This window comes from Nansenia antarctica (genome assembly GCF_963989245.1).
Source record: "Nansenia antarctica genome assembly, chromosome: 3".
Taxonomy (NCBI): Eukaryota; Metazoa; Chordata; class Actinopteri; order Argentiniformes; family Microstomatidae; genus Nansenia; species Nansenia antarctica.
In genome coordinates this window covers 64,251,264-64,272,989 of record NC_137688.1, presented here as the reverse complement: position 1 = coordinate 64,272,989, position 21,726 = coordinate 64,251,264, and positions in this window count along the sequence as shown.

The following is a 21,726-nucleotide window of genomic DNA, read 5'->3' as shown; positions in this document are numbered from 1 at the left end:
ATTAGTGTGGCAGTGTGTGTAGCCACGCCCACCCCAGCTGTATGTAAGGAGCCATGTGTGTGGAGTTGTTTGTTGACAAAATGGATGCTGAAGCTCTCGCTAATGCTATCAACAGAATTTCATAAGCAGGCAGAAATATCGACAGTGGGCAATTAATGAACTCCTTCATATTGGACTATACATAATGGGAACTACGAACGGCAACTCCGAACTCCGAATCTGACGATAACAGATGACAACGGAATGTCAGACATTGATCTCCACATCAGTTCACGGAGCAGTCGTCTACAGACAGACCTTCTGCTGTGTTCTTGGGTAAGTTTTAGTGAGTTACATGTGTTGTTTACTAGGATTTTGTGTTGTTTACTTAGGATAGCCAAACAGTTATTTGTTGTTTTGTGAGTAAGGTAGATAGCCCCGTTGTTAGCATCATATCAAACCACTGAAACTGCTCACCACAATTATGCCACCCCTCTCCAAAACTAATGAGATGGTGGTGTAAGGCGATCAACTTCTCCAGAATTGAGTTAATTGAGTCTTTACTTACAAGCGAGTTCGTTTAATCTCAACGAGACGTCCTTGATATAACTTCTAAGATAAAATGATCCACTCATATATTCGGCACCACTACTGAACTGTTCTTTAAGAGAATATTTATTTGAGCACATTAGCAAACAATAGCATCAGCAAGCAATAGCATCAGCAAGCAATAGCATTTCATTCCATGGAAAGGGGTCTTATCTAGCTTCACCTCCGCAGGCAAGGTATCAGCTAGTCGTCAATAGGTTAACTGCAGAAGCTTCACCAGACAAGAGCCCCGTTTCCTCTTGGTGCATAGTCTTTATACATTTTCCTTAACATTTAGGGATGGGCTGTCCCTCTGGTAGGTTTTATGGTTAGCGTCTGTTTTATATCGGTATGTGGCTTTCGACTTCTTTCGGTGTCCGTGCGAGTGTGCTGTGTGTTATCTTCTTCTTCTGACCCCCCGGTCGTTTGTCATGGTGAGAGTGTTCGGACACTCTGTCGGCAACGGTATCCTGAGCAGCCTAGTCTTGCGCCACGTTAGACACACACACACACACACACACACACACACATTCTGTTGTGTTTTTTAAGAAACCAGTAAGCATATGCACACAGTTATGTTTTTAGGATGCACAGATATTTTGATAGTTATTTTGGGTGTATTCTACGTACGTTCTAAAGCACTAATTGGCCAGTTAATTGATCTTCAAACACATTCCCTCCTGGCCAGGTCAGTAGGCCCTATGTCCTTATCAGGATTGCTTGTGTAAACATCACTGTTGCCAGGCCCACAGAGTCCCATGACTTGGGATTCGATTAACTAGTTAAAATACAGTATAGAAGAATAGACTTATCATTAATCATTAGTTATGATAGTATAAAATCAGTATAGGAAAATAGAATATCATAACAGCAGGTACAAAATGGTTGTTAGCACATAGGTAAAAATAAGCAATCTACAGGCGGTTTGAACCACAACACTTTCTCCCAGTCAGGAGCCCCTTCCCCCCATGTCGCTCAAAAGCAGAACCTCTCTTTTATTTGGCTTTGTGAGACCTCAACTGACCTCAGTCACGTATTATTTAAATGAACACACAGTACTTGATTTATCACTTCTAGTTATTTTAATACAAATCCCTAACAGTGGGAGGAAGAAATAGGTTGTCAAAGATAAAACATAATGAATAAATACATTTGTTGCAGACCTACTAAACATGCAACATACTGTACAGTATGTTTCATGCACCATTTTAGTGTGTTTGTGTGTACCAGCTAGCCAAACAAGTGTTAGCTTGTTCGCTAGCTAGCCAAACAAGTGTCAGCTTGTTAGCTAGCTAGCTAGCTTTGTTAGAGATGTAATAGATTATAGAAAAAGTAAATGCTTTTGTAATGAACGGTAATGTTATGTGGAATCAAAAAGAATGATTAATTCATTGATATAGAATAGAATAGAATAGAATAGAATAGACTTTATTGTCGTTGTACCGTTGCCTATACAATGAAATTGTAGTGGTTCTACTGAAGGTGCAAAAAACAGAAAACATATTCACATATTCACAAACATATACACATATAACATATCACAGATATTACACACTAGACAATTAAAAAGCGAAAATGCTATAAAACAAGCTAAGAGACAATGAGGTCTGTGGTGTCAAGTGCAAATAAAGACAACAATCTTAAGAAAATAAAAACAACTATAAAAGCAAGCTAAAAGACATGAGGTCAGTGGTGTTATAATACTATAATACTATAAAAATATATAAATGTATAAATAGGCACTTAGAATAGAGTTATTGCACATTTCTATTGCACTTTTTCCCCTGAAGATAAACATTTATGAACATGTCTTATGTCTATTGTTCAGTGTTCTGATGGTCCATGGGTAGAAACTGTTGGACAGCCTGTTTGTTCTAGCCTTTATACTCCTGTACCTCACTCCAGAGCGCATCAGGCTGAACAGGTGGTGACCAGGGTGGAGGTGGTCTTTAAGAATCATTCCTGCTCTGGAGAGGCACCGAGAGCGTGCCACGTCATCCAGGGAGGGCAGGGGACAGCCGATTATTTTTTCCGCTGACTTCACCACTCTCTGCAGTCTCTTTTTGTCCACTACTTTGCAGCCAGCATACCATGCTGTGATGGAGAATGTCAGCACACTCTCAATGATGGAGTGGTAGAAGGTTACCAGCAGCTTCTCCTCCACCCACTTCTTTTGAGAACTCTCAGGAAATGGAGTCGCTGCTGGGCCTTCTTTACCACCGCTGTGGTGTTGGCTGACCAGGTGAGGTCCTCTGAGATATGTAGATTTGCTGTAGAATAATACTGTGAATTGAAATGATTTCACTAGCCTACTTCAGTACAAGTACAGTACACTGAGTCTATGGAAAACCTACACTAGAGAAGTGTCCACACCTCTGACCTGAAATTTGTGTTACAGAATGAGGAGGTGAGAGGTTCTGAGAGATGACACCTTGATGAGAGTCACCAGCACTTCAGGTATTTCTCATTGTCATTGTATAAGCAATTCTATTTTATGAAGATAGTAGTAGGCTATTTCGTAAAAGTGGTGTTGGTAACAGTGGGCAATCATTTTAAATGTACTGTCTTCTTTTTTTATTACAGCTTTGATGCCCAGATGGGATGGGAAGGAACTACGCCGAAGTCCCACTAGATGCTTTATGGACTATAATCAAATCAAATCAAATCACATTTTATTTGTATAGCGTATTATTTGTATTGATGCAACTCAATGCGCTTCACATACTGACAGAGCCGCAAGCAGGCAAAAGTAAAAAACCTGTACACTATGTAGCCAGGAAAATTCCCTTGCAGCCCTCTACACATAGAGCGACTACTAACCAGTTTGCCTACCAGCACCCAGCGGTGGACCCCCCCCCCCCCCCCCCCCCGGGGAGCACACACACCCAGCCCGCCCGGCCCAGCCAAGCAAGCACAGACCATAAAAGGCCCCGCACAAGGACGGCCAAGCAGGTGCCCCGGCGGCGGAACAGACCAGGCACACGGGGCATCCGGGGGCCCCCAAATGATAAATGCATGTGCACACGGACAACATTATAGTTTTTGACCATTCTATTATTGTATTGCTCAATTGTATCTTGCCAAATGTTTTCCATTGCCATGAATTTTACTCTCTTGTACTTGTAATGGGATGTAATAAACTTTTGGCACACATGGCAATAAAAAATCATGAATCTTGAATTATTATTATTATTATTATTATTATTATGATTATTGTTTAGCTATTTAAACGTGTCAGCCCTGCAATTTAGTTTCCTGAGGGTTAGCTGACAACCCCACTGACAGGTAGATAATGACAGGTAGGCCCAATCCCGATCTCTTTTTTACCACTTCGGCTCATTTTGGAGTCACTCGTTTTGGAGTCACTCGTTTTGGAGTCACTCGTTTTGGAGCCATAGCCGTAGTGCAGGGGAGGCTGGTTCATTAGGGGCAATTGGACAATGCCCCACCAAAGGGAGAAGAGAGAGATTTTTTTTCTATGACTTCTAGACAGTGTTGCTTCTGAATATCATAGTCCAATCAGCTAGTGTTCTGTGGAGTATATCATAGTCCAATCAGCTAGTGTTCTGTGGAGTATGTTCCAATCAGCTTCAAGTCCCGCCCCTTTCAGGGCAACTTTCTCTCTACTCAAAATTGCACTAGGCTGTTCTCGTAGACTTGCATGTAAAATCTATTTTGGTAACTTCAGGCCATTCGGTCATTTGTCTATGGGGTTTTGGGACATGCACAAAGAATCGTACGTGCTTACGTCATGTCATACGGCCGGCGTAGCTTTAGACGTTCGTTCACCTGCTTCACCATGGCTATGGCGGCTAGTAATGTTTGCTTCGTGTTTTTATTTGTTTTGTTCGTTTTGTGTTTTGTGTAATATGTCTATTGGCAACATTCTACTGCTGGTCTTAATTATCAGCGACCGTCTCCGCTGCCGTGCGACCAACACGCAGGGGGAATATGGAACTATACAGCAAATCACACAGCAAACCACTACCGGACTTTGTAAACAAATTGAACAAATGGATTAGAAGGAGGCATCTTTTGTTCCCAACTTGATGATATTGCAACTGGACCTATTACCGAAGTCAAACTTGTGTAAGTAAGTGAATCATCTGTCCTTCAGTCATGATAGGAAAACCAAATCGATGCTGGGAGAAGGAATGGCAGACTGTATTCTGATTGTATCTTCTATGCTCTTTGTATGTTTCTATGCTCTTTGTATGTTTCTATGCTCTTTGTATGTGTCTTGGTGTAGGAGAAACGTAGGACCACGTTGGAAACAAGTGTTTCGGTACACGTTGACGTGTAGAAACTGTAGAGAGAAAATTGTAGAAATTGTAGAGAAAACTGGGGGGGTAGAGGTGATGAAGAGGTCTGTACAGGGGGGGTAGAGGTGATGAAGAGGTCTGTACAGGGGGGGTAGAGGTGATGAAGAGGTCTGTACAGGGGGGTAGAGGTGATGAAGAGGTCTGTACAGGGGGGGTAGTGTTGGGAATTTGTATTAAAATAACTAGAAGTGATAAATCATGTACTATGTGCTCATTTAAATAATATGTGAATGCGGTCAGTTGAGAACAATAGGAAGGTCACGCAAAGCCAAAAGAGAGGTTCTGTTTTTGAGCGACAAGAAGAAATACAAGCTCCTGACTAAAAGAACGTTTTATGATTCAAACTGCCTGTAAATTACTTATTTTTACCTATGTGCTAACAACCATTTTACACCTGCTGTTATAATATTCTATGTTTCTGTACTTTCATAACTAATGATTAATGATAAGTCTATTCTTCTAACTTGTAAATCAAATCCTAATATTACTGTGTAACTTCAATAGTTGGGTTTTCACAAGACATTCTGATAACAAGACATTCTGATAAGGACACTGACACAATGCTCTGCTCATACAAAGTACGATATCACCATGGGAACGAGACGCTAGCAGGACACTCAAGCTGATAACATACATACACTCTCGCACCCACACAGGAGAAGAATTGAAGGCCAATGCTAACGAGAAGACTTTCTGCAGCTGCAACGGATTTGTGCTGACACTTGGAAAACTACCAGATAGAGGGGGGGGGGGCATCACCCAGCCCAAAATGTTTAATGAATTGGATAAAAGACTATGTACGGAGGTGAGAGGGACTCTTGTTTTAGTGGAGCCACTGCAGTTAACTTGTTGACGGCTAGCTGAGATAGGCCTGCAGAGGTGAAACTAGAAAAGACTCTTTTCCATGGAAATGAACTATTATTGCTTGCTGATGTGCTTGAATAAATATTATCTTAATGAACAGTTCAGTAGTGGTGCCTAATATTTGATTGGATCATATCATCTTAAGAAGTGATATCAAGAACGTCTCGTTGAGATTAAACGAACTCGCTTGTAAGTGACGACTCAATTAAATCGATACTGGAGAAGTTGATCACCTTACAAAATTGGTGACCCCGACGTGATCTTCAACGGGATGCAAGGAGGAGTGGGCGAGGCTGGGTTCGGACTGAGCACTTCCACGGTACCAAGACAAAAGAGGTGAGCAGAGCCATTTAATGAAATCTGCTTAGGTAGACAATAGTATTCTAGGTGGAAGTGCTGGGCCTGAATCGTGTGTCAAACCCATTCTGATCTGTGTCTGTGAAGATCCGTCAAAAGTAAGGATAATCATTAATTAAATTGACATTCTATACATTATTGAACACCACTGTCTGATATTTAAGCACATCTTGTATTAACGTGTAATAGACCCGCCGAGGTCTAAAGAAGGGACAGTAGCTAAGTCCTGGATAAAAAGGGGTAACCAGCCCCCAGGATAGACCCGCCGAGGTCTAAGGTAAGGAAGGACACGACAGTCCTGGATATTAAGAGGTAACCAGCCCCCAGGATAGACCCGACGAGGTCTAAAGAAAGGACGGTGTCCCGAAGGTTGAAATACCTTGCAAACCAAGTGAGAAGTGAGGTCATTGCGAGTAGGGTAGCGTCTACGGCAGGACTGCAGTCCGGTAGAGGTCCTATATTAGCGTGCCTCCTCTCACAGCGGGCGCTAAAACAATTGTGACGTTAGGATTATAAGGTTCTATCATCATTTTAGTCAAAATTGAGTTTTTTGCATAATCTGATCCATTAGATGTTTATTAATGTGTGGTGGTATTTTTAAAATGTTGACATTTTGAGTGGGTAATTCATAAAATACAAGGGTTCCATCTCACGGAACATAGTGGAATGTAAAAACGTTGACGCTCAGTGTCTCTGAACTACCCTAAACGGAGATAGAACCTTATAATTCTAAACTCATGCAAAGGTGTTACGTAATATTGTATGTAAATCATAGTTGGAATTGTTATTATTATTGTAATTATTACTATTAAAAGGGATAGTTGAGTGAGGCGCCCTGGAGCAACTGGGGGGTGTTCCATCGGCGTCGCTGGGGGAGAGTCCGGGTTTGGTCTGACGGGTCTCGCGAGAGTTCCTAAAAATATCCAGGCATATTCTGGGTCTCGCGGGAGTTGTCGGAGGTGGGCCGGGTTTTTTCCTTTGGCGCCGTTGATGGGGTGCTCCCCTGGTCTAGAGTGAGTGCTCCCTGGCTTGGTATCGCTCAAGTATCACTTGCAAACGTTGTAAAATATGTTATGCCTCGTTCAAGGTGTTTAAAGAAGTGTTGTGCTGCGCGTGTGACCCACCATTGAAGCGCAGACAGCAGGAAAAAAAAAAAGCTCACTAGGAGTGTCTCTGTTGACGCACGGTGATGTATGTCTCACGGGTTGTATAATAGTAGTATTTTTGGTGTGTTCTGATATTGACATATTGGGTGAGGGTGGTTTTGTTTAGTTGTTCAGTTTGTTTAGTATTGGTTGGCAATAATAATATTGATGATAAGGGTGGCAGCATAGCCACACGATACAGTGAACCTTCAGTAGAATGACTATCTAGATGAGCAGATAATGCAGAACACATAAGACAGAAGAATACATAGAGGACCGACAAGATAGATACACACAGAGACCCTATAATATATAATATAAGACCTTAATTAATTCAGAAGAAAGAAAAACCGACGAGACCGAGGAGAAACAGGCCGTGCAGCATGAGAGGTTGTTGAAAATGCAGGTGACCGTAGTTGTGGCTACGACAAGGAAGAAGGAATGTAAAGAATGCAAGATATTGGTCCAGCTTGGAGAGGTGCCGCAGGCCTCTGCAGCACCACAGCCCCCGGCTCAGTACCAATCCTTCCCCGAATATCAACAGAGAGGCGGAGGGAGAGGACGTGGGTGAGGAGGCCGCAGGAGAGGCCGTGGAGGACCAATAGCACCAGGAGCAGGTGCCTGCCACACATGTGGAGGAACAGGACACTGGAAGAAGAAATGCCCTAACCAAGGGGGCCAACAGCAGTCATGGGGACCAACGCAGCAGCAATGGCAGCCCCAGCAGTTTCGACCCCCCACACAGCAACAGTGGGGGGGCCCGATGCCAGGCCAACCGGCCCCAACCATAATGGCCCCCATGATGAATCAACCACAAGGAGGGGCTCCTTATGGTCAAAGCCTATAGGGATGCCCGGGAGGCGAAAGAGGAACCTACCACTTCCACCCGAACGAAGAACCAATGATTGAAATACTGGTGGGAGGAGAGAAAAAACAGTTCATGGTAGATACTGGAGCAGCGTCCACCATGACAAACCACAAGGGTAGAGTTCCTCCTCTGTCGGAAAATCTGGCCATGACGACAGTAGGCTACTCCGGGCAGGCACAGACACAGAAATAAACAATCCCCCTAGAAACAAAAATAGGCTACCAGAAATTGTCACACAACTACCTGTTCGCTCCCCAATGCCCCGTAAACTTAATGGGGAGGGACCTGCTATGTAAATTGAACGCGGAGGTAACTTGTGGACCAGACGGATTAACAGTAACACTTCCCGGCGGCAGGAAAGTCACCGGGGAAGCCCCATGCAGAATACTAATAATGAGAGATTGGTGGATCCCTTATGGTTTGGAGATGGTTAAGAATTTCATCTCAGACTGTGATGTGTGCAATAAGCACAACCCAAAAACAGTACTTAAATGCCCAATGGGCACATATCCAGTGCCTCCCTGCCCATTTCGAGAGATATGTATTGACTTCACGGACATGGGAGTGATTGATAGATTTTCAAGGTGGCCTGAAGCATATCCGTGTAAACGGGAGGATGCCGCATCTGTAATAAAGTGCCTCTTAAAGGAATTCATACCACGGTTTAGTTTCCCTACAATAATACACTTTGATAATGGGTCACATAAAAAAAAAAAAAAAAAAATCCATATGGCTGCAATTGAGACAGCAATGGGGATTAAGCATCGATTTGGTTCAGTCTACCACCCCCAGTAGTCACAGGGTTAGGGTTAGGTTGAGAGGGATAACCAATCTATTAAAAGAAAGCTTGCCGACATGATACAGAGACAGAGGGAGGTGGCTTGAACCCCCTCTCCATGAAAATGAATATATGTCAAAACTCTAACTAATCTCAATCGAGTTTTTCTCTTCACAGGAACTGAATGCTGCGGAGAAAGCAGACAACGGCGCAAAACAGACTCCTATTTTAGACCCAGGCGACGTGGTGGACAAGACCGTGGGAGGTATATTGACCACCTCACACGCTGTCAGAGTCGAAGGTAAACCGGGTACAAGGTGGCCTCTCTTGTCACACTGTACCAAAGCAGACCCACCACATGTATACAATTTTCTAATTCCTGGCGGCTCAGCATGCACCTCAATGGTGACGTTTACTGGGGTCCCAGGGGGGGGTTTGGGTTCCGAGAAGCATTTCATGACTTCAAATAATGTGGAAAGTAACACAACAAGTGGAATATTAATCCATGATATTAGCGAACACCTGCCTGTCTTTTCATTTTATGAATGTCATTATAGAAAGAAGAGGGAGTTAAAGAGAATAAGAACTGAGGAATCCATATCTGCTTTTAGAAATGAGTTATTAAAATGGAATTGGAAAAGTGATATGAAGAATCAGATGTGGACAAAGCGTATGGGTTATTGCTAGAAACATTTAAAGTTCTATATGACAAAACTGCCCACTAAAACAATGTAGCAATAAGAATAAATATTCTGAAAATCTGTGGATGTCCAAGGACATTAAAAATGAATACAAGAAATAGAATACTCTAGTTGGGTATTTATACAGCATAAAACAAAGGAGGCAGGGGTTAAATATAAGAAATACAAAAAAACAAACTAATTAGTATTATGAGAATATGTAAGAAGGATTATTATTCCAAATTATTAGATGAGAATAAAAATAATGTTAAAGGAACAAAGTAGAACATTTTACAGACAATGACAGGGAAATTAGCCTTATAAATGAGGTGGTGGATGGATTTAATAAAAAATAGAGATTTGCTGAGGAGGACTGTGGAGAGAGAATCACTGACTCAATATCTTTGGGAACTATAGGAAAAAAAAAAATAATAATAATAATAATAATAACTATTTTACTGATATACTGATATGGTACACAAATGTATGAACAAAACTTCAACAGATAAACACCTCTTCACTAATTACAGACCGGTATCCTTATTATAACAGTTAGGGTTAGGGTTAGGGTTTGAGAAACTATATGATGAAAGACTGGCCAATTTCATTGAAAAACATCAACTATTAATGGATAGTCAGTATGGTAGTTTAGAACAGCTAGATCTACTGCCATGGCATTAATGGAGCTAGTAGAAGCAAATAACAACTTGTACAGAGAGAAAGAAATATGCATTGGGCATATTCATTTAACTTAAAAAAAAAAAAAAAAAAAGAAGCATTCGACACAATACATCATGAGATTCTACTTTAAAAAATGGGCAGGTATGGTGTCAGAGGGGTCGCACTTGAATGGCTTAAAAGCTATATTAGTTATAGACAGCAATTTGTTCAAATAGGCCAGAACAAATCAAGGTGCTTAAATATTACCTGTGGTGAAAAATGCTGGGTTGAGACAAACAAGCTATAATTAAATCTGAATAAAAACAAATTCATGCTATTTGGAAATTGCAATATAAATACAGAACTCCATCTGGAAATTGAAAATGTCTAAATCAACAAAGTGATGAAATCAAGTTTTTGGGTGTCTTAAATAGACCACAAACTCTGCTGGAAACAAAGTGAAAATATCTGTGCTCAAAGATTGCGAGAAGCTTGGGAGTTCTGGGTAAAATTAAATACATCTTAAATCAGAAATCACTATACACTCTATATTGCACACTCATTGTACCTATCTGTCCTATCTGTCATATTGTGTTGAAGTTTGGGGAAATGCATATTAAACCAACCTACAAAAGATATGCACATTGCAAAAAAGAGCTATAAGGATTGTACTTCATAGAGATCATACCAATTATATAAAAAATAAAAGAAAGTCAAACTGAAGTCTGGAGAAGTGTAAATTCAGAGCTGCACGATTCATGTTTAAAGTAACAGAAAATAAGGTCCCTGGCAACTTACAAAAATTGTTTTGTTCATGAGCAGAGATGGGGGTTGTAGTCTAGGAGGGAAATTGAATGTAGAACAGCCTGTTGTCCATGCAGCGCTCAGGGGCAGGTGCATCTCAGTGGGGTGGCCATTTGGAATGGCCTTGATGTAACAATGAAAACAAGTAATACTATTGAGAGGTTTGGAGGGATATATGTTGGAGGAGCTTGAGAATGACGTGAACTGGTATTTTTGTGGATATTTGGTTCCTGGTTCGCTATAGTGGATAGCCATATTATTATTGATATTGATAGATAATCTATTGCGTAATGGTATAATATTGTGGGGAAGGGGCAGGACCAGGTGGTTTTTGTTTCTTTCTGTCTTTTCTCGAACAGGGCCATTGCCGACTGTTGCTTCCATGTCGAGGAAGATATATTTTATTTCAATATTATATCTTATTTTATTTGTATTTTTATTTATTTTTTGGGGTTTGTTTTTGTTGTTTTTTGTTGTTTTTTGTTCGAGATAAATGGAGAGCAAATCAAATCAAATTAAAATGTTTGGTACAACTGGGTAAACTACACAATATCCACCATTTCTAATGTGACATGTTTAGTCTGCTTGAAACAACCTAGAGATAGTACACTGTTTCCCTCCCCCTACTAGCCTGATAATTGTTCAAATTCTCCAGTAGGGATGGGACGAGGGGGAGAACATGCTGCCCCGGTATGAATAGAACTAAAGGCCCCATGATATATGAGGGACATCACCCTTTACACTTAGAAAAAGCCTACGACTGCTTAACAGGACGGGAAAGGGGGGCGACGTGGGACGCCTTAATGCTACGCACTTCTGCAATATGTTCATGAGTGCATGGTCAAGACAGGGAAACATTTGTGAACAGGACTTCACTTGCGCATGTTGGCGGGGGGGGGGGGGTTCAAGGATACCAAACAAGGGCTGTGTTTATGCCTCTGTTTTTATACTTGTTAATCATCTTATTTTTTGTGATTTTTTTTTTTAGTCCTTTTGGTGTGCTGCACATTTTCATTTCCTTTTCGGCGGTGTTCCATGGGTAGGCTCCTTTAACTGTTATACATCTTTGTTTTGCATTTGTTTTAATCTTTGTTTTCATAAACATACATATTCCTCTGAGTTCGTAATTAGTCTGTCTAACTTGGAACAGTCTCTGGATACAGTCTGGAAGCATCTTATTTTTATTTTGTACATTACTTGTGCCATTTTGAAGTCCACCAATTCTTTAAATTTGAGATCATAGGGGTTTATGAATAATTTGTTAGTTGGGTCTTGATAGGTAGCTCTGTTTATTTAATAGCATTCTACTTACTATTTTACTCCCAATTTCATTGGTAAAAATGTTATCTATTAAAGTAGCACTGTTACTTGTTATTCTAGTCGGTTTTAAGATTGTAGGAAATAGACTGTACATTGTGTCCATGAAGTCTGTAACATTTTTTTGTGTTCATTTGGGTTCAACAAATCTATATTTAAGTCCCCACATACAAAGACCGTCTTTCTGTCATTTAGTTTATCATACATATCAACCATCATATCTTTGAATGTGTCAAGACAGGATCCTGGAGTTCTATATACAAAGTGTATTATTATGGTTTCTCCTTATTTTATTTCTACAGTGACACAATCCATAATGTTTTCTATTGTTATTGACATATATATATTATTTTTTTAAACTATTTTACAGTCAAAGTCATTATTTACATACAAGGCAACTCCTACTCCTTTCTTGTTTGTTCTGTTGGAGGTAAATAGTTCATAGTCCTCATGTTCCACATCGGCTTCTTTTTCTTTACTGAGCCATGTCTCCGATACAGCAATGATGCTGAACTTGGTGAACTGTCTCAAATAGTCCTTAGTTTTCTTAAAGTTTCTATAAAGACTTCTACTGTTGAAGTGTATTGTTGATAAAATACCATCCAATATTATATCACTTTTGAATTGTTCCTCTGTGTAATACTCAAAGTTGCAGACGGTTATTATTGTTGTAGAAGTGGTTCGATGTTATTATTGTTGTAGAGGTGGTCGATGTTGTTCTCAATGTCATACATGTTGTCCTCTGTAAAGTCAAAAGTTTTCAAAGTTCAACTCTTCATAGTTTTTAGGTGCAGCTGGATTATAATTCACACAGTCCAGTGATCCCATTTCTCCAAACTCATCATCATTTATATCGTTTAGTGGAAATGAATAATCCTTGTCCATTCCCATTTTTACAGTCATTGTCTGTTCAAGTATTTCCACTCAGATTTGAGTCAATTGTCTGTTCAGGTATTTCACAGTCATTATTTGTTCTCTCACCATAATCCCTTTGGAGGTTTCAGGAGATCCATTGGGCCTAATCATCACTTTACAGTTTCTTGTCCAAATGCCTTGCAATTTGTTTTGCTTCCTTAGAATGCGTGACTGCCAGGCAATTTCAGTAAACCTGTAGCAGACATGTTTGGAAAGGTGGGGGCTCACCCCATAGATATCTGCCTTTAGATTAGAGGCACCGCTGAAGGGACACTCGAAAGCCGACACAGACGAAGAAAAAGGAAATTATGCTGCAGATGCAGCCGCTAAATCAGGAGGGGGTGGCTGTGATGCAGGAGGTAGAGCCGCCCTCTAATGATCGCAAGGTTGGCAGATCGGCGGTTCGAGCCCCGGCAGGCCACATGTCAGAGTGTCCTTGGGCAAGACACTGAAACCCGAATTGCTCCCAGGGCCGGCGCCTTGTATGGCAGCTTGCCACCATTGGTGTGTGAATGTGTGTGTTGGTGAATGAGAAGCCATTGAAGCGCTTTTGGATAAAGGCGGTATGTAAGCGCAGTCCATTGATATGTCCCCAGAGAACATCAGCTGGTCTCAATCCAGCTAGACAAACCTAAATGCGCTGTACAGACTATAGATGACATACAGGGGGCCGCCTCCCCCCAAGAAAGGTCAGTGTGGGTAACAAGGGGGGTGACGCAAAGCTGGTTGTGGAGAGCGCATGACGGAAGAATAGTGGCCCGTGCAGGTCTAATGAATGTTATTGGTGCTGAGGCACATGGTCCCACTCATGGGTCGGTGCGAGACACTTGGGCGCTGATAATGAGAAATTTGGAAGATGGTGATGAGGATGTTTACAAGAGGTGTATGCAAACGCTGGAGTTAGCAATGTTATTGGAGAGTGGTTCGACTCTGGTTTTGGTAAATGGAAAAAATCTGGCTATGTCTATGCTCACTGCCCACCTCATCTCTGCCACATTGTTGATCCTGTTTGATCCTGTTTGGCTATCCCTTGCATTAGAGGCCTGACCCAGCGACTGATTACTGCGGCCCTAACCAAGGTTGATGTTGGTACACAGAGACAATTACAAATGCTTATTGCTGAACAGCAGCAGTCACTGTTGGAGGGTGAGGAGATCATGGATCATGATACAGGAGTTGAAGATCTGTTGTAATTATGGAGGTTTGTGAAGGAATGGTGTAAATAAAGGCATTTGCGGTCTACGACCCATCTCACCATTTCTGGCTACAAATTCTCTGTAATGGTCATAATTTAGTTTAATGACCAAAGGGGGGATTTGTTGGGAATTTGTATTAAAATAACTAGAAGTGATAAATCATGTACTATGTGCTCATTTAAATAATATGTGAATGCGGTCAGTTGAGAACAATAGGAAGGTCACGCAAAGCCAAAAGAGAGGTTCTGTTTTTGAGCGACAAGAAGAAATACAAGCTCCTGACTAAAAGAACGTTTTATGATTCAAACTGCCTGTAAATTACTTATTTTTACCTATGTGCTAACAACCATTTTACACCTGCTGTTATAATATTCTATGTTTCTGTACTTTCATAACTAATGATTAATGATAAGTCTATTCTTCTAACTTGTAAATCAAATCCTAATATTACTGTGTAACTTCAATAGTTGGGTTTTCACAAGACATTCTGATAACAAGACATTCTGATAAGGACACTGACACAATGCTCTGCTCATACAAAGTACGATATCACCATGGGAACGAGACGCTAGCAGGACACTCAAGCTGATAACATACATACACTCTCGCACCCACACAGGAGAAGAATTGAAGGCCAATGCTAACGAGAAGACTTTCTGCAGCTGCAACGGATTTGTGCTGACACTTGGAAAACTACCAGATAGAGGGGGGGGGGGGGCATCACCCAGCCCAAAATGTTTAATGAATTGGATAAAAGACTATGTACGGAGGTGAGAGGGACTCTTGTTTTAGTGGAGCCACTGCAGTTAACTTGTTGACGGCTAGCTGAGATAGGCCTGCAGAGGTGAAACTAGAAAAGACTCTTTTCCATGGAAATGAACTATTATTGCTTGCTGATGTGCTTGAATAAATATTATCTTAATGAACAGTTCAGTAGTGGTGCCTAATATTTGATTGGATCATATCATCTTAAGAAGTGATATCAAGAACGTCTCGTTGAGATTAAACGAACTCGCTTGTAAGTGACGACTCAATTAAATCGATACTGGAGAAGTTGATCACCTTACAGTAGAGGGGATGGAGAGGTCTGTACAGGGGGGTAGAGGGGATGAAGAGGTCTGTACAGGGGGGGTAGAGGGGATGAAGAGGTCTGTACAGGGGGGTAGAGGGGATGAAGAGGTCTGTACAGGGGGGTAGAGGGGATGAAGAGGTCTACAGGGGGGTAGAGGGTATGAAGAGGTCTGTACAGGGGGGTAGAGGGGATGAAGAGGTCTGTACAGGGGGGGTAGAGGGGATGAAGAGGTCTGTACAGGGGGGTAGAGGGGATGGAGAGGTCTGTACAGGGGGGTAGAGGGGATGAAGAGGTCTGTACAGGGGGGTAGAGGGGATGAAGAGGTCTGTACAGGGGGGGTAGAGGGGATGAAGAGGTCTGTACAGGGGGGTAGAGAGATGAAGAGGTCTGTACAGGGGGGTAGAGGGTATGAAGAGGTCTGTACAGGGGGGTAGAGGGGATGAAGAGGTCTGTACAGGGGGGTTGAGGGGATGAAGAGGTCTGTAGAGGAGGGTAGAGGGGATGGAGAGGTCTGTAGAGGAGGGTAGAGGGGATGAAGAGGTCTGTACAGTGGGGTAGAGGGGATGAAGAGGTCTGTAGAGGAGGGTAGAGGGGATGAAGAGGTCTGTAGAGGTGGGTAGAGGGGATGAAGAGGTCTGTACAGGGGGTAGAGGGGATGGAGAGGTCTGTACAGGGGGTAGAGGGGATGGAGAGGTCTGTACAGGGGGGTAGAGGGGATGGAGAGGTCTGTAGAGGTGGGTAGAGGGGATGGAGAGGTCTGTAGAGGTGGGTAGAGGGGATGTAGAGGGGGGTAGAGCTATTCTCATGCTAAAATTGACTGTAAATCCAGATTTTAAAGTTTATATTCTTCCCCGTGGAGCATGCCCCCATAACCTGTGCCCCACCCAAACATTTTAGCACCAGCCGCCACTGCCGTAGTGGTTCCCCGGGGGAAATGGGACAACCCTTCACGACGTCATCCGTAGTGTAATGAATGGGTTAATTCATAGTCAGGACAGCGCATGCGCCTTAGAGAGAGTTCGTGATATACCAGTAGGTGACTGACAGGTGTCGAGAGAACCGAAGTAAACTGGTTATACCTTTGTTGAACCCAGACTCAAGTGTCTTATTATTCTATGTTCAAGTGACATTACACGTAGTATCGTAGAAAAGCATTGACGCTTGCGATTCATTCACAACTTGAATGAACTTGAACGCTATCAATCGATCAAACAAGTCATCAAATAAAAAAGAACAATGCTTCATTATCAGACCATGACAGAATAAGCTCTAACCTGTATGAAACCTGTGCTCCAGTGGTGTAGTCTAGGTGATACGCAGGACTATGCCGTATACCCACTAGGAAAGGCCAAGGATTTCCATATACATGTACCCACTTAAAAATGTGTGAGGATACGTAACGGCGTTTTGTGACAGAACTTTCACTTTCATTCATAAAATTCACCCCGTCTGTGTTACGAAGCGCTTGACTTTTGGACCATTGGGACTGACTATAGCGTCATATACCATCAACGGGCGGAAACATGAAATATGTCAAAATGCAGCACTATCATGCGCAGATCAGCCTTATAACATGTAATTTATATTATATTACAGCACAGATATATTTGTATGGCGTTACGAAATCCGATGTGACAGGAACACTGCATTAATTAACTACATGTCCTTGATGAGTCTCCCGCTCACTGCCCTCCATCAAAAATGGCACATCCATCGATAATATTACATAATAACAACTGCTCGGATTAGATTGCGAGTTGTTTTGGTATAATAAGTGCCGCAATACAGATAGCGTCATATACCACCAAGGGGAGGGGGGGGAATTTGCGCCTATCATGCACATATCAGCCTGTGGATAGATAACTTTAGATAGATAACTTTACATTAAATATGTCTACCATCATCCGCTGTCAAACACCACAATTTATTTTTAAATAAACATGATTGTACATCTCTGTAATCGCGCACCGATGTATTTATATGGGGAAGGCTGTGCTTGACGATTCCATTGGACTGACGCCGGGCAGAGGAATCAAATCAAATCAAATCAAATTGTATTTGTATAGCGCATTTCTTACAAGATGCAACTCAATGCGCAACTCACTGTCGCCCTGTGACAAACGCGCAGATATCTCCGGTGTCCTGCTTTGATAGTCTAATGCAGCGGTTCCCAACCTTTTTGGACTCACGGCCCACTTTACAAATCTCTACAGTATTCGCGGCCCACCTAGTGCACGAAGCGTGTAAAGAAAAGGTATATAATGCATTGAAATGACATTAGTACATCAGACATTAGACATTAGACATCAGACATGGAAATATGTCAATGCGCGGCTGTCATGCACAAATCAGCTTGTAACGTTAGACACACAGCACATCGGCATAATAACGTTTTGTTGTTGTTGTGCTTGTTATAAAGAAAAGGTCTGTTGGGATGTGTGTTCTCATGTATTAGGATGAGTGTACATTCATGGTACATATTTGTGTTGTAGTGCCTTGTACACATTTATTGTAAAGGTTATTGTTATCTGTACATGTGACATGTGTAACACGTGACGTTTATGCATATACTGTATATATATATATATATATATATATATATATATATATATATATATCACGTGACGTTTAGGTATAAATATCCGTTTTGGCGCGGATGTTGCATCAGACAAGTTGATGGATACCACAGTATTGAGGAGTTTGCTGGTGCTGTGAAGATTTTGGTAAATAAACCAATAATATGAACATGTGAGTGTGATAGTTCTTCTTTGTATATGGACGAGGATAATATAATATTGCACATTGAGATGGCGGATCAAGAAACTGAACGTCTTACAGGTTATGGGCCCAGGCGTGGTGGTACCTCAGGAGGAAAATGGCAGAGACTCGTTTTTGACGGAGATGAAAACAACTACGAACTTTGGGAAGTGAAGTTTCTCGGCCACATGAGAATGATGGGATTAAAAGACACGATACTCTGCACCAGGAATGAAGGTCCAGATCCAGAAAAGAACGAAGAATGCTACGCAGAGCTAATCCAATTCCTGGACGACAAGAGCCTATCGTTGGTTATGAGAGAGGCGGCAGATGTTGGCAAGAAAGCACTTGAAATACTACGAAGTCATTACGCCAGTCAGGGTAAGCCAAGGAGTATTGCCCTGTATACAGAACTAACGTCACTAAAGAAAGAGTCTGGTGAAACTGTGACAGATTACATCATCCGAGCTGAAAAGGCAGTAACTTCCCTAAGAAATGCAAAAGAAATTATTGGTGACGGACTAATTATAGCCATGATTCTAAAGGGACTTCCAGAGGCGTACAAGCTTTTCGCCATTCATACAACACAGAGCAGTGATGAACTGACGTTCACCTAGTTTAAAAGTAAGCTACGGAGCTACGAGGAGACAGAAAAGTTTGACACTAAAGTTTGACACTAAGTTTGACACTAAGAAAAATCAGACAACGTCATGAAAGTAAACATAGCATCGGTGACATGTTACGGATGCGGAGGCCAGGGACACATAGCAAGAGAGTGTCGTCAGCAAGGAACCAGTGTAGCTCAGAAGAGAGGCAGTGTAGCTAAGTGGTGCAGCTACCATAGAAGCTCTACACACAGCGATGAAACATGTCGCAAAAAACCCCAGCAGAAAGATGACGCAAAACAGACTGCGGACAGACGAGAAGGTGAGGAAGAACATACTTTTGTATTCACAGTCAGTCAAGGATTCCTCCCAGACACTATTAGAAGAAACGGACTAATGGTAGACTGCGGAGCTACATCCCACATCATAACAGAGGAAAACAAGTTCACGAGATTTGACGAGACCTTTGACCCGAAGTCACACTACATGGAACTAGCTGACGGAACCAGGATGAACAACGTGGCAGTGAAACGGGGCGATGCAGAGGTGTTCTTACATGACTCAGAAGGAAGATGCGTCAGAGTCACACTGAGGAATGCGCTATTCATACCATCCTACCCACAGAGCATACTCTCCGTACAAGCAGCCACAACTGACGGAGATAAGGTGACCTTTCAAGAAGGACAGAACATGCTCATCAACAGAGATGGAGCCGTTTTCCGCATAGAGCAGTATGAGAGACTGTACTACTTGGAAACGGTAAATGATGAAACATGTGTTGATTATTCAGTAAATGATATGATGTCCAGAGACAAAGTGAACTTGACTTGTGATGTAAAAACATGGCATGAAATTATGGGTCATTGTAATGTAGATGATGTGTTGAAATTACCAAAGGTGGTAGAGGGTAAGAAGATCACAGGTAACACTAAGATAGACTGTAGTGTCTGTACTGAAGGGAAATTTACCAACATCAGAAATAGGAAACCTGACGCAAAAGCTAGTGCACCCCTAGAGTTAGTACATACTGACTTAGCAGGTCCTATTGACCCAACTTCTCAAGATGGACATAAATATGCGATTGCATTCACAGATGATTTCTCAGGGGCAGTGTCAGTTTATTTCCTTAAAAACAAGAGTGAGACAACATTAGCAACTGAAAGATTCCTTGCAGACAGTGCACCATATGGCCAAGTCAAGTGCATAAGATCAGATAATGGTACGGAATTCACAAGCAATTATTTTCAGTCACTGCAAAAACAGCCCGGCATACCTAGTATACAAACCACATACAGGAAAGGTATCAAAACACAGACTAGTAAAATTCATTAGAAAGAACAGTGCGGAACAACATACTCAAACTGATGAGGATGATACAGAACTCCAGACACATAATGGCAGAACATCTGGTAGTGAGAACAGCACTCATGTGCCACTCCAACAGGGTGAAGAGAGCACAGGGAGTCAGGTTCTAGAGGGGAGTGATGAGACTGTAAATACAGATACAGACGAACATGATGAAAACAATGCAGATTCACAACCTAGTCATAGTGAAAAGCATCGCTATCCAAAAAGAGACAAGAGGGCCCCACAATACTTAAGATAGATAGATAGATAGATAGATAGATACTTTATTTATCCCCGTGGGTAACATAGACACTCTTATAGTAGGTAACATAGACACTCTTAGTTTAGTTTAGTTTAGTTTATTTATTTAGCACACAAGAAATTGTGCAAGGAGGGAACGAAGCCCAGAAGGCTTGTACAGAGTTCCACTCCACGTCAATATCATTGTTTCAAATAAAACTCATGGGACACTTACTGCACGTCAATAGGAGAAAAGAAACCACAAACAAAATCATATCCATCGGGCAGAAAGGTAGGATAGCACATACAGACACACAAGACAAAAAAAAAAAAAAAAAAACTGAAAATAGATACAAGGATGGTAAGATTAGTAAAAAAATAAACATAGATTTCCATCTAGCCCACCTTTCAACAGGAAAAATATGCCGTATTTTTGCATTGTATTTTGTGTTACACGTGTATTGCATTCCGATGTGTGTATTGCATTCCGATGTGTGTATTGCATTTAAATGTGGCACGATCCACCCTCCATAGAGTTAGGTACGCTTAAAATAGCTTACAACGGCTACTAGCATAAAGAAATGTCTGATTGTTGCGTGTTCGGTTGTCAGAATCGATATTCCACGACTATCGGACTCAAGTTCTACCGAATTCCATCAGGATCAGACCATTTCAGAGCAACAGGCGGCGTCAACTGGACTGAGGACAAGATTTAAAAAAAATGCTTGTGCATGTGCCGCCCATTTTATATCAGGTAAAGTATTGTAGCAACCGTGTAATAATATGTTCATTAATGTTGCAATTAATGCTCAGAAATTCAATGTTAGCACTGTTACTGTGAGCTGTGTTGTGTGCAAATGCATTCCTGTGATTGGTGGAGGTCACGGGGGGGGGTTGCGTTGTGGAAAGGAGAGCAATTAGTTTGCAATTAAACGCACGGATTGTAAGACAACCTATCTTGTCTTTGGCTTGGGAGGACTTCTGATTTCAAGACATAAAAGTCTGAATCTAGGGAATATTGCACTACGGTCATATTATGTTTAGGTGCACCGGAAGAGGAAATAGATAGACTGTTCTAATGTTTACACCTGCGTTCGCCCTGCTCAGGACTTGTTTAATTATTGTCATTTCATTAAAGCAAATGAACAAATGGAATATTGTTCTTATTTATAATTAAACAATGTGATGCAGTCAAGCAGACAAATCCAGCAAAGAGGAAGACGCATGTATTC